This window comes from Chiloscyllium plagiosum, unplaced genomic scaffold (genome assembly GCF_037043375.1).
Source record: "Chiloscyllium plagiosum isolate Xiang-an unplaced genomic scaffold, Cpla_swu_hap1 HiC_scaffold_21, whole genome shotgun sequence".
Classification (NCBI taxonomy): domain Eukaryota; kingdom Metazoa; phylum Chordata; class Chondrichthyes; order Orectolobiformes; family Hemiscylliidae; genus Chiloscyllium; species Chiloscyllium plagiosum.
The window spans coordinates 93,254,897-93,269,445 of NW_028270159.1; positions in this window are offsets into that span (position 1 = coordinate 93,254,897).

Below are 14,549 nucleotides of genomic sequence, written 5' to 3' on the forward strand. Positions count from 1 at the left end.
CTGTGTATGATAGCAGCAATGATGCACCGACATGGAGCAAGGAAAGTGATGGAGACATAGTTTGGACAATGTACAAGGTGACATCACATGATGCAGTTTGGGAGAGAATGACATTAAAGTGTGATACAACTCAGAGAGGGAGAAAATGCCATCTGCCCGAGAAGAAACGGCCTATTGCATTCTCTCTCCTTCATTATTCCTCATCACAGTAATGCGTACGAGCTAAAACAAAACTCTACTGTCATTGTTACCATTCTTATTTTTATAGAATCATTGCAGTGTGGAAACAGGCCCTTCGGTGTAGGTAAGTGTCGGTGTGTGTTAGTCTGTGTCCTTGTCTGGGTGAGTGCGTGCCTGTGTGTCTGTATACATCTGTATCTGTGCATGCGTGTGCATCTGTGTGAGGAATGTGGGTGTCTGTGTAAGGGTGGGTGTGGGCATCTGTCTGTGTGTGATTGTGTGAGTCTCTGTGTGTTTGCCTGTGTGAGAGTGTATGTGTTATATGTGTGGGGATTGTGGGTGTCTGTGTGTTGGGGGGAGTGTGGATGCCTGCGTGGCTGGGAAGTGTGACTGTCTGTGTGTTTGTGCGTGTGTCAGTATGTGTGTGTGTGTGTCTATCTGTCTGTGTCTGTGTCTGTGTGTGTTTCTATGTCTGTGTGTGTGTGTGTGCCTGTGTTGAAAGTGTGTGGTGCTGAAAAAAAACACAACGGTTCAGGCAGCATCCAAGGAGAAGGATAGTCGAAATATCGTGCATAAATATTCATTCGGAATGAGACTTGTGGGCTAAGCGATAAATATGAGGGGGTGGTGCTGGGGGGCAAAATAGCTGGAAAGGCGATTGGTAAATGAAGGTTGGGTTAAGGTGATAGTTCCGAGTGGTGGGTGGAGTGCATAGGTGGGAAGGAAGATGGACAGGTAGGACAAGTCAAGAAGGAGGTGCCGAGTTGGAGGATTGGACCTGGAGTGGGAGCAGCGGCCGAGTTGAGGTGAACCCGGGAGACTACAGCTAAGGTAAGAGTTTTTTTCAAAATTACTTACCTGTAGCGGGCATCGGTGTTTTGTTTTCTCTCTCCTTCACAGAAAGAGCGGGAGCAGCAGAGGAAGTGACGGCAAGCAGAGGGGCAGCCGGGAAGGAGAACTGTGAGTATAAATACTCACTGTTTCACCACCAACGGTCATTTGAGTGGGAGCAGCGGCCGAGTTGAGGTGAACCCGGGAGACTACAGCTAAGGTAAGAGTTTTTTTCAAAATTACTTACCTGTAGCGGGCATCGGTGTTTTGTTTTCTCTCTCCTTCACAGAAAGAGCGGGTGCAGCAGAGGAAGTGACGGCAAGCAGAGGGGCAGCCGGGAAGGAGAACTGTGAGTATAAATACTCACTGTTTCACCACCAACGGTCATTTGAGTGGGAGCAGCGGCCGAGTTGAGGTGAACCCGGGAGACTACAGCTAAGGTAAGAGTTTTTTTCAAAATTACTTACCTGTAGCGGGCATCGGTGTTTTGTTTTCTCTCTCCTTCACAGAAAGAGCGGGAGCAGCAGAGGAAGTGACGGCAAGCAGAGGGGCAGCCGGGAAGGAGAACTGTGAGTATAAATACTCACTGTTTCACCACCAACGGTCATTTGAGTGGGAGCAGCGGCCGAGTTGAGGTGAACCCGGGAGACTACAGCTAAGGTAAGAGTTTTTTTCAAAATTACTTACCTGTAGCGGGCATCGGTGTTTTGTTTTCTCTCTCCTTCACAGAAAGAGCGGGAGCAGCAGAGGAAGTGACGGCAAGCAGAGGGGCAGCCGGGAAGGAGAACTGTGAGTATAAATACTCACTGTTTCACCACCAACGGTCATTTGAGTGGGAGCAGCGGCCGAGTTGAGGTGAACCCGGGAGACTACAGCTAAGGTAAGAGTTTTTTTCAAAATTACTTACCTGTAGCGGGCATCGGTGTTTTGTTTTCTCTCTCCTTCACAGAAAGAGCGGGAGCAGCAGAGGAAGTGACGGCAAGCAGAGGGGCAGCCGGGAAGGAGAACTGTGAGTATAAATACTCACTGTTTCACCACCAACGGTCATTTGAGTGGGAGCAGCGGCCGAGTTGAGGTGAACCCGGGAGACTACAGCTAAGGTAAGAGTTTTTTTTCAAAATTACTTACCTGTAGCGGGCATCGGTGTTTTGTTTTCTCTCTCCTTCACAGAAAGAGCGGGTGCAGCAGAGGAAGTGACGGCAAGCAGAGGGGCAGCCGAGACCCGGAAGCAGTTAGTGGAAGCTTAGCTGGGTTAGTTTTTTCCCCCTTTAAAAGCGTGAAGGAGAGGAACCCGAGGCACTACACGGGTAGTGCCTCCCACCCGCCCTCCTCCTCTAACCTAATAATAACACCTGTTGTGGCAAGCAGGTAAGTGCTGAATTTTGCTTGTATTATTTAGACACAGTTTTTGTTTAAACAGTTAGCTTTAGAGGGATGGCAGTGAAGGCAGTGCAATGTTCCTCCTGCAACATGTATGAGGTGAGGGATGCCATCGACGTCCCTGCCGATTACACTTGCAGGAAGTGCACCCATCTCCAGCTCCTCCAAGACCGTGTTAGGGAACTGGAGCTGGAGTTGGATGAACTTCGGATCATTCGGGAGGCAGAGGGGGTCATAGATCAGAGTTATAGGGAAGTAGTAACTCCAAAGATGGCAGATAGATGGGTGACAGTGAGGGGGACTGGGAGGAAGCAGCCAGTGCAGGGACCTCCTGCGGCCATTCCCCTCAAGAACAAGTATACCGTTTTGGATACTTGTGGGGGGGATGACTTACCAGGGGTAAGTAACGGGGCTCAGGTCTCTGGCACGGAGCCTGTCCCCGTTACTCAGAAGGGAAGGGTGAAGAAGAGCAGAGCAGTAGTAATTGGGGACTCGATAGTTCGTGGCACAGATAGGCGGTTTTGTGGGAACGAGAGAGACTCACGTTTGGTATGTTGCCTCCCAGGTGCAAGGGTACGTGATGTCTCTGATCGTGTTTTCCGGGTCCTGGAGGGGGAGGGGGAGCAACCCGAAGTCGTGGTCCACATTGGCACCAACGACATAGGTAGGAGGAGTGCTGAGGATGTTAGACAGGCTTTCAGGGAGCTAGGTTGGAAGCTTGGAGTTAGAACAAAGAGTTGTTGTCTCTGGTTTGTTACCCGTGCCACGTGATAGAGATTTGAGGAATAGGGAGAGAGAACAATTAAATGCGTGGCTTCAGGGATGGTGCAGGAGGGAGGGGTTCCAGTTTTTGGATAACTGGGGTTCTTTCTGGGGACGGTGGGACCTCTATAAACAGGATGGTCTACACCTGAACCTGAGGGGAACCAGTATCCTTGGGGGGAGGTTTGCTAGTGCTCTTGGGGGGGGGTTTAAACTAACTCGGCAGGGGCATGGGAACCCAGATTGTAGCTTCAGGGTGCAGGGCCTGGAGTGTAGGGAGGTGAGGAACATGGCATCAATTTCCAAGGAGGGTGCCTGTAAACAGGGAAGTGGCTTGAAGTGTGTATACTTCAATGCAAGAAGTATACGAAATAAGGTAGGTGAACTTGCAGCGTTGGTTGGTACCTGGGACTTCGATGTTGTGGCTATTACGGAGACATGGCTAGAACAGGGACAGGATTGGCTGTTGCAGGTTCCGGGATTTAAATGTTTTAGTAGGGTCAGAGGTGGGGGTAAAAGAGGGGGAGGTGTGGCATTGCTTGTCAAAGATAGTATTACAGCGGTGGAAAGGACGATGGATGAGGACTTGCCATCTGAGGTAGTTTGGGCTGAGGTTAGGAATAGGAAAGGTGAGGTCACCCTGTTAGGAGTCTTTTACAGGCCTCCTAATAGTCCTAGAATCATTGAAGAAAGGATTGGGAAGGTGATTCAGGAGATGAGTGACAGTAATAGGGTGGTTGTTATGGGGGACTTTAACTTTCCTGATATTGATTGGGAAAGCTATAGCTCAAGTTCGTTAGATGGGTCAGTGTTTGTTCAATGTGTGCAGGAGAGTTTCCTGACACAATATGTAGACAGGCCAACAAGAGGTGAGGCCATACTGGATTTGGTTCTGGGTAACGAACCAGGCCAGGTGTTAGAATTAGAGGTAGGTGAGCACTTTGGGGATAGTGACCATAATTCGGTGATTTTTACACTCGTGATGGAGAGGGATAAGTGTGTACTACAGGGCAAGAATTATAGCTGGGGTAAGGGAAATTATGATGCGGTGAGGCATGAATTAGGATGTGTGGCTTGGAAAAGTAGACTCCAAGGCAAGAGTGTAACTGATATGTGGAACTTGTTCAAGGGGCAACTATTGAGTGTCCTTGATAATTATGTACCTGTCAGGCAGGAAGGAAAGGGTCGTGCGAGGGAGCCGTGGTTTAATAAGGAATTGGAATCCCTTGTTAAATGGAAGAGGGCGGCCTATCTCAAGATGAGACGTGAAGGTTCAATTGGGGCGATTGAGAGTTATAGGGTAGCCAGGAAGGACCTGAAGAGAGAGCTAAAAGCAGCAAGGAGGGGACATGAAAGGTCCTTAGTAGATAGGATTAGGGAAAACCCTAAGGCTTTCTATAGGTATGTTAGGAATAAAAGAATGACTAGGGTAGGAATAGGTCCAGTCAAGGATAGTAGGGGGAAGTTGCGTGTGGAGGCGGAAGAGATTGGGGAGACACTGAATGAATACTTTTCTTCAGTATTCACTCAGGAACAGGGCATTGTTGTCGATGAGAATACTGAGGCACAAATAAGTAGAATGGATGGCTTTGAGGTATGTAGAGAAGAGGTGTTGGAAATCCTGGAAAAGGTGAAAATAGATAAGTCCCCTGGGCCTGATGGCATTTATCCTAGGATTCTCTGGGAAGCAAGGGAGGAGATTGCAGAGCCATTGGCCTTGATTTTTATGTCCTCTTTGTCTACAGGAGTAGTCCCAGAAGACTGGAGGATAGCAAATGTGGTTCCCTTGTTCAAAAAGGGGAGTAGGGATAGCCCTAGTAACTATAGGCCGGTGAGTCTCACTTCTGTTGTGGGCAAAGTCTTAGAGAGAATTGTAAGGGATAGGATTTATGCACATCTCGATAGGAATAATGTGATCAAGGATAGTCAGCATGGTTTTGTGAAGGGCAAGTCGTGCCTCACAAACCTTATTGAATTCTTTGAAAAGGTGACGAAGGAGGTTGATGAGGGGAAAGCGGTAGATGTGGTATATATGGATTTTAGTAAGGCGTTTGATAAGGTTCCCCATGGTAGGCTACTGCAGAAAATACGGAGATATGGCATTGAGGGTGAGTTAGAGGTTTGGATTAGGAATTGGCTGGATGGAAGAAGACAGAGGGTAGTAGTTGATGGCAAAGTTTCTTCATGGAGTGCCGTCACTAGCGGTGTTCCGCAAGGATCTGTTTTGGGACCATTGCTGTTTGTCATTTTTATAAATGACCTGGAAGAGGGGTTAGAAGGTTGGGTGAGCAAGTTTGCGGATGATACGAAAGTCGGAGGAGTTGTTGACAGTGAGGAAGCATGTGGCAGGTTACAGCAGGATATAGAGAAGCTGCAGAGCTGGGCAGAAAGGTGGCAGATGGAATTCAATGTAGCTAAGTGCGAGGTGATTCACTTTGGGAAGAATAACAAAAAGATGGGGTACTGGGCTAATGGTCGGATACTTGGTAGTGTGGATGAGCAGAGGGATCTTGGTGTCCATGTACACAGATCTCTGAAAGTTGCCACCCAGGTAAATAGTGCGGTGAGGAAGGCATATGGCGTACTGGCTTTTATTGGTAGAGGAATTGAGTTCCGGAGTCCTGAGGTCATGATGCAGTTGTATAAGACGCTGGTACGGCCGCATCTGGAATATTGTGTGCAGTTTTGGTCGCCATACTATAGGAAGGATGTGGAGGCATTGGAACGGGTGCAGAGGAGGTTTACCAGGATGTTGCCTGGTATGGAAGGAAAACCGTATGAGGAAAGACTGAGGCACTTGGGGCTGTTTTCACTAGAGAAAAGAAGGTTTAGGGGTGACTTGATTGAGGTGTACAAGATGATTAGGGGGTTAGATAGGGTCGACAGTATGAACCTTTTCCCGCGTATGGAGTCGGGTATTACAAGGGGGCATAGCTTTAAATTAAGGGGGGGTAGATATAGGACTGATGTTAGGGGTAGGTTCTTCACTCAGCGAGTCGTTAGTTCATGGAATGCCCTGCCAGTAACAGTGATGGACTCTCCCTCTTTATGGGCATTTAAGAGGGCATTGGATAGGTATATGGAGGATAGTGGGTTAGTGTAGTTTAGGTGGGCTTGGATCGGCGCAACATCGAGGGCCCAAGGGCCTGTACTGCGCTGTATTCTTCTATGTTCTATGTTCTAATAAGGAGGGGGAGGGGAAATGAGGAAACTGGTCAAATCTGTGGCTGTGTGTGTCTGTGTGTGTGTGTGTGTGTCTATCTGTCTGTGTCTGTGTGTGCGAATGTGCATGTGTATCGGTCGGCGTGTGTACGTCTCTGTGCGTCTGTTTGTGCGTCTGTGTGTCTCTCTGCCTCTAGGTTTGTGTGTGGATGTGTTTGTGGGTGTGTCTGTGTGGGTGCACCTGGGTGGGTGTGGGGTTTCTGTGAGTATGCGTGTGTGTGTGCAGCTGTGTGTGTATGCATGCGTGTCTGTTTCCGTGAGTGTGTGTGCATCTGTGTATGTATCTGTGTTTGTCTTCGTTTGTGTGTGTCTGCATCTGTTTGTGTCTGCTCCTGTGAGTGTGTGTCTATGTCTGACTCTATGTGTGTTTGTGTGTGTGCCTGCTTCTGAGTGCGAGTGCGTGTCTGCGTGTGTGTGTCTGTGAATGAGTGCGTGTGTCTGTGGATTTGTGTGTGTCTGTGGGTGCGTCTTTGTCTGTGTCTGTGTGTTTATGTGTCCGTGTCTGTGTGTGTCTATGGGTGTGTGTGTGTCTGTGTGTGTGTCTGTGTGTGTGTCTGTGTGTGTGTCTGTGTGTGTGTCTGTGTGTGTGTCTGTGTGTGTGTCTGTGTGTGTGTCTGTGTGTGTGTGTCTGTGTGTGTGTGTGTCTGTGTGTGTGTGTGTCTGTGTGTGTGTGTGTCTGTGTGTGTGTGTGTCTGTGTGTGTGTGTGTCTGTGTGTGTGTGTGTCTGTGTGTGTGTGTGTCTGTGTGTGTGTGTGTGTGTGTGTCTGTGTGAGTGTGTGCCTGTGTGTCTGTGTGTGTGCGTGTTGATGGTGCTGAGAGCTGCTGCCCTCTCTCTCTCCCTCCCAAACTGACTCCCTGAGGATTTTCACCCTACGCCCCTACTGTACAGTGGTTTGGGTAGGCTAGCAGAGACTGACAGCAACAGAAAGCTCAGCAGGTCTGACAGCATCTGTGAACTGAAATGAAAGGACCCGTCCTCGGATCTCGTATCAGAGGGATATTATATCAATTTAAGCACCATAGAGATTGCCAGACTCGCTCCACATTGATCTACACAGATAGATGCACACTAATACAGAGACTTATTGACACTCACAAATACACAGAAACCAAGAAAGACATGGAGTGTCTATCAGTATTTCTTTTGCTCCATGGTAAACTTGCCAATCATTCAATCATTCTGTCTGATGTGTGTTATTATTTAAGTCTGTTCTCAGGGAGTGTATTAGTATTGCAATTGCTCACAATAGTGACTGAGTCAGAATTTCTGTGTGGAGTGTGGCTGTAGGACAATTTCAATGTTTGTAGAGACCAAACCTGGAAGTATTATAAAGTGTGTGGAGGACACTGTGGGTCTTCAACAGGACAGTGACACGTTGCTGTAGTTTTCAGGTTTATGGCAGATCAGGATCAATGAGGCGATGCACCTTGGTCGGAATAACTCTAAAAGTCAATATAAAACATTCTGTACAATTATAAAGGGAGTGTAGGAGCATAGAATGCTGGGTGTATGTAAGCACAGATAATTGAAGATGTCAGGACAAGTTGGCAGAGCAGTAACTATCAAAGATTAGTTTCAGTATCTGAGCTGTTTACAGGGCGAGGTGTAGGAGGGAGTTTCCGTGCTCCCTTCCTGGGAGGTGGTGGAGACGATGTGTTGTGAGTCCACCCTCCTGCCCACCGAGACTGTGGGTATTCCATTTGTACCATCTCGACACAGAAAGTAGATGACACCAGCGCCACACCTTCTAAGTTGTGCCGGGGAAATGGAACAGACAGTGAGTTTACAATGAGAATTGCCCTTCACTGAACACTGCTCCTGATCGGTCAGTGGGACGTGGATGTTTCAGAATCTCCATCCCTGTCCTCTCCGGCTCGTACCAGAGTTCTCCCCACATGGCAGGGGAGAGGGGTGAGCTAGCGGACTTCGGATACTCCACCACTCGGCTTGGCCCTTTCTGTCCTATTCCAGGCTGTTTCTCCTGGAATGGGAGAAAGGGAATGAGAGACGGAGGGTGGGGGTGGTTGATCTTGCTGTTAGTGCTGGTCCAGATGGCGAACGGGGACATGGTGCGGTGTCCAGAGGGAGTCAGTCGGCATTGTTGTATCCATGCAGTGTTGTTAGTGTCGGGGGTAAAGTGGAGCGAGACAGCGAGCGAGAGAGAGAGACAGACAGAGAAGTAAAGCGACCACAATTATATTCGTTTTAAAATAGTGATGGAAAAGGATAGACCGGATTTAAAATTTGAAGTTCTAAATTGGAGAAAGGCGAATTTTGACGGTATTACGCAAGAACTTTCGAACGCTGATTGGAGGCCGATTTCACGGGTAAAGGGATGGCTGGAAAATGGGAAGCCTTCAGAAATGAGATAGCAAGAACCCAGAGAAAGTATATTCCTGTCAGGGTGAAAGGAAAGGCTGGTAATTACAGGGAATGCTGGATAACTAAAGAAATTGAGGGTTTGGTTAAGAAAAAGAAGGAAGCATATGTCAGGTACAGACAGGATAGATCAAGTCAATCTTTAGTAGAGTATAAAGAAAGTAGGAGTATACTTAAGAGGGCAAGCAGGAGGGCAAAAGGGAGTCATGAGATAGATTTGGTAAATATAATTCAGGAGAATCCAAAGGGTTATTACAAATATATTAAGTACAAAAGACTAAGTAAGGAGAGAATAGTGCCCCTCAAAGATCAGCAAGGTCGTCTTTGTATGGAGCCACAGGAAATGCGGGAGATACTTAATAAATATTTTGCATCAGTATTTACAGTGGAAAACGCTATGGAAAATATAGACTGTAGCAAAATAGATGCTGGCATCTTGCAACTTGTCTAGATTACAGAGGATGAAGTGCTGGATGTCTTGAAACGGGTAAAGATGGACAAATCCCAGGTCCTGCTTAGGTGTATCCGAGAACTCTGTGGGAGGCCAGGGAATTGATTGCTAGGCCTCTTGCTGAGGTACTTGTCTCATTGATAGTCACAGGTGAGGTGCCAGAAGACGCGTAGTGCCACTGTTAAAGAAGGGTGGTAAAGACAAGCCAGGAAAATATAGACCAGTGAGCCTGACCTCAGTGGTGGGCAAGTTATAGGAGGGAATCCTGAGGGACAGGATGAACATATATTTGGAAAGGCAATGACCCACCCCGATTAGGAATAGTCAACATGGCTTTGTGCTTTGGATATCATGTCTCACAAACTTGATTGGATTTTTTGATGAAGTAACAAAAAAGATTGATGAGGGAAGAGCAGTAGATGTGATCTATATGGACTTCAGTAAGGCGTCCGACAAGGCTCCCCATGGGAGACTGATTAGCACGGTTAGATCTCATGGAATACAGGGAGAAGTAGCCATTTGGATACAGAACTGGCTCAAAGGTAGAAGATAGAGGGTGGTGGTGGAGGGTTGTTTTTCAGACTGGAGGCCTGTGACCAGTGGAGTGCAACGAGGATCAGTGCTGGGTCCTCTACTTTTTGTAATTTACAGAAAGGATTTGTATGCGAGCAGAAGAGGTACAGTTAATAAGTTCGCAGATGACACCAAAATTGGAGGTGTTGTGGACAGCGAAAAAGATTAGCTCAGATTACAACAGGATTTGAACCAGATGGGCCAATGGGCTGAGAAGTGGCAGATGGAGTTTAATTCAGGATGTGAGGTGCTGCATTTTGGGAAAGCAAATCTTAGCAGGACTTATACATTTAATGGTAAGGTCCTAGGGAATGTTGGTGAACAAAGACACCTTGGAGTGCAGGTTCATAGCTCCTTGAAGTTGGAGTCGCAGGTAGGTAGGATAGTGAAGACGGCGTTTTGTATGCTTTCCTTTATTGGTCAGAGTATTGAGTACAGAGGTTGGGAGGTCATGTTGTGGCTGTACAGGACACTGGTTAGACCACTGTTGGAATATTGCGTGCAATTCTGGTCTCCTTCCTATCGGAACGATGTAGTGAAACTTGAATTGGCTCAGAAAAGATTTACAAGGATATTGCCAGGGTTGGGGGATTTGAGGTACAGGGAGAGGCTGAACAGGCTGGGGCTGTTTTCCCTGGAATGTCGGAGGCTGATGGGAGACCTTATAGAGGTTTACAAAATTATGAGGGGCATGGATAGGATAAATAGGCAAAGTCTTTTCCCTCGGGTGGGGGAGACAAGAACGAGAGAGCATATGTTTAGGATGAGAGGGGAAAAATATAAAAGAGACCGAGGGGCAACTTTTCACGCAGAAGGTGGTACGTGTATGGAATGAGTTTCCAGAGCAAGTGGTAGAGACTGGTACAATTGCAACATTTAAGAGGCATTTGGATGGGTATATGAATAGGAAGGGTTTGGAGGGATATGGGCCAGGTGCTGGCAGGCGGGACTAGATTGGGTTGGGATATCTGGTCGGCATGGATGGGTTGAGCCAAAGGTTCTGTTTCAATGCTGTACATCTCTATGACTCTGAGTCATTGAGAGAGAGAGAGGGTGGGTGAGGGGGGAACATGTTGCCTGCAGTAGCGAGAGTGGTGGAGCATGAGCCGTATTTGGGGTTAGATGCTATAGCAGATATGCAGTGAGTGTGAGGGAGCAGGAAGAATATGGTGATCCTTATTTTGACAGTGTGGGGAAGGTTATTGATGTATTGCTCGACATTTACTCAGACCGCAGATACTGCACGAAGCTGGGTAGTGAGCTCAGACCATGCTCGGTGGGTCTGGTATTGTGGCCCACTCTGGGAAGAGAATGGTCCTCCTCTGTACTAGCTTATTCACCAGGATTCCCTTGTCTCTGTTGACAAACCGTGGTGTAATTTCCCCTGAACTTCCATTGTCTGGGTAAACTGTGCAGGGCAACTCAAAACAGAGAAACCTCAACCGTGTGCCCATTGGCTTTTAAAGATGGCACTTATGTCAGGGATCATGGAATATCTGGGGTCATGCGGGCGTTCGTGAGTATCTCCAGCCATGATTGGCTGGAGAATCGGGCTGACATTAAATAAGAAGGACACCATGGGCTGGGGTGGGTAGTTAATGAGATGAGTTCGATAAGATAGCACCAGGAAACTAGTTCAGTCTCATACAGACAATCCTTCCGTCACACTCAATGAACTCACACCAATACCCTGTTCACCCATCATTCCTAAACAGTGGCGCATGTTGCAGCATACTGTTGAAATGTCTTCAATTCAGCATTCTGGAACTTGGGAACAAAACCTTCCATTACATTTTCTCTCAGTATCCCCCACTCTGTCTATTCCCCAAACTCCTCCCATTTGATGATTCCCCCGCCATCTCTCTCTGGCAGTGATGTTCACACCGACAGCACCCCTGTGTCATGCCGCAATGGAGATTTGGAGCAGTAAATGGATGGGAGCTGCCAATCCTGTCACTTCCAGCATGGGCTGCATGTTTTCCTACGCTGGGCTGTGATCTCACACAATGTTACTGAACAATGCACTGGGATGATGGACACAGTTCCACACCCCCGTCACGTATCTCATCTGGGTTTATAGATCAATGCACTGCTGTGGTCAGCATACCTTTCCACATCGGGTAGATTGTGGTTTGCGTTGTACTGAACACCATTCCGGTATGCACAATGCTCCCTGCTGAACACATATCTCATCTAGTTTTATAGGTCAATGCACTGTGGACTGATTGCAGCGTGGTTTTCAGCAGTACACTAGTCTGGACTGTGCAGTGCTCCATGCTGAAAACATATCTCCTCTGGGTTTATGGTGTCTAGTCTGATTCTGTAAGTTAGATTGAGAATGTGATACAACTGATCATTTCAGTTGAAATGGCAATGCCTTTATTTTTGTTCTCAATCATGTGATTGGAGCCTCCAAATTCTGACTGTTCCTGCTAGTCCCATTCTTCAGTCTACCTACATAATTCATTAAGTTGTTCTACCATGCGTAACTGTCCGGTTTCAATGTGAATAACTGTTCCGTCTATTTCCCTGGCCTTTGGCTTTGATCACCCTGGAGCATTGGGATTCACTGTGATAAACCTCAGCAAGGTGACTCCTCAGAACCAACGCTCCGGGGAACATAGCCCCAGCCCATTCATACTCTCCGTGTAGATCAACATCACTCGCCACCACCACCCTACACAAAACTGTCAATATACTTGGAAAACCTTTCAGCACGCTTTAAGGTTTAACAACATCGTCCCTACAGCAGTGAGAACAGAATTAAAGGCAGTATTACAGAAGTGGCTGAACCGAGCGTGTAGGCGAAGGTGAGTATTGCAGACGCGGGAGATTAGAGTCAAGAGTGTGGTGCTGGAAAGGCACAGCAGGTCAGGCAGCATCCGAGGAGCAGAAGAATCGATTTTCTGAAAAAAGTCCAAATTCTGATGAAGGGCTTTTCCCGAAAACGTCGAACTTTCCTGCTCCTCAGATGCTGCTGGTCGTGCTGTGTTTTTCCAGCAGCACACTCTGAACCCAGTGTAATCCCCAGATGGCCTCCTTCTTCAAGACAGCAATTTCCCCTCGCACACGGCTGATGATGCCATCCAGAGCATCTCATCCACTTCCCTCACCTCCACCTTCGAATCCCACCCCTCGCAATGCAACAGGGAAAGAACACCGTGTTCCTCACCTTCCACCCCACCAAACCTCCAGATGCAATGTATTATCCTCCCCCATTTGTGCCACCTACAAACAGACTCCACCACAAGGGATATACTTCCCTCCCACCCCGATCTGCTTTCCATAAAGAATATTCGAAGCGTGACTCCTTTATCAGGTCCACGCCAAACACCAATCCACTCCATTGCACCTTCCACTGTCACCGCAAGTATTGGAAAAACTTTACCCTCACCACCGTCCGAAATCGCAAAGTATACTTCCACATTACTTGGAGATTTACCTGCACGTCCCCAGACATCGCCTGCAGTATCTGTTGCTCCTGATGACTGCTTTACATTAGGGAGACTGGACGCCAATGTACGGAACACTTCAGAGAGCATTGCTGGGGCACCCGCACCAACCAACCCCACTACCGCGTGGCTGAACACTTTAACTCCTCCTTCCACTCCGCCATGGATATGCAGGGACTCTTCCACCGGCAAACATTAACCACCCAACGTTGTAGGAAGAGAGACAATCTTCTGCCTTGGGACCCTGCAACCACATGGGATCAATGTGGATTTCACCAGCTTTCTCATTTCCCCTACCGCCACATTATCCCATATCCAACCTTCCAAATCAGCAGCATCCATGAACTGCCCTACCTGTCAATCATCCTTCCCAACTTTCTGCTCCACCCTCCTCTCTGACATATCACCTCCAACCCCAACTTCATCTACCTATCACATTAACAGCTACCTTCCCCAACCCCATCCCCTTCCCATTTATCTCTCAGTGCCCTTGGGCCACAAGTCTCATTCCTGATGAAGGGTTTACACAAGAAATGTCGATGCTCCCCTGATGCTGCTTGACATGCTATGTTATTCCAGAACCACATTCTCGACTATGATCTCCAGCATCTTCAACCCTCACTTTCTCCCTTGAGTTAATGTATCCAGAAAATTCCCCACCAGATATTTTAGGCAGCTGGTCTGTTGTTTTATCCCTGTCTCATTTATAAACAGAGTGGGGCATATGCAGACCTGCAGTGCTCTGGCAATACTTCCAAGTACATGGAAAAAGTTAATAAAATTGAAAAAATTGAAGTCCGTCCTTCAGTCACCTTCATCCATTCAATCGAGACTGAGTAAATGTTGCCTTTTATTATGACATGAAATGTTATGTAAGGAAGGAGTTAACTGAAAATGTTTGTTCGGAGACTGTAATCAATGTCAGTCTCCATGGATTCTAATTATCCCAGTGGAAAGTTGCAATCTTTTAATGATAAATTGGCACCGTTCAATGTGTTACCCCAAAGTATGAGCAGGAGCATCATTGACAACCCTAACAGAGATCAGCAGCATCAGATAGAGAAGAGGTGGAGAGATCATAATCCGAGAACATTAGACTGGAATGCTGCAACAATAGAACAGAATCTGAGAACATTGGACTACAATGTTCCAACTATAGATCAGAATCCGAGAGCAATAGACTGGAATGTTCCAACAATGGACAGGGGTTTATCCGATTATGTTTGGTTTCTTTCTACATATTATGATTGGTTGTCATTATATTCACGGATCTGTTATGTCCTTCGGATTATTCAATATTTTTATTATCCTCTTCTGT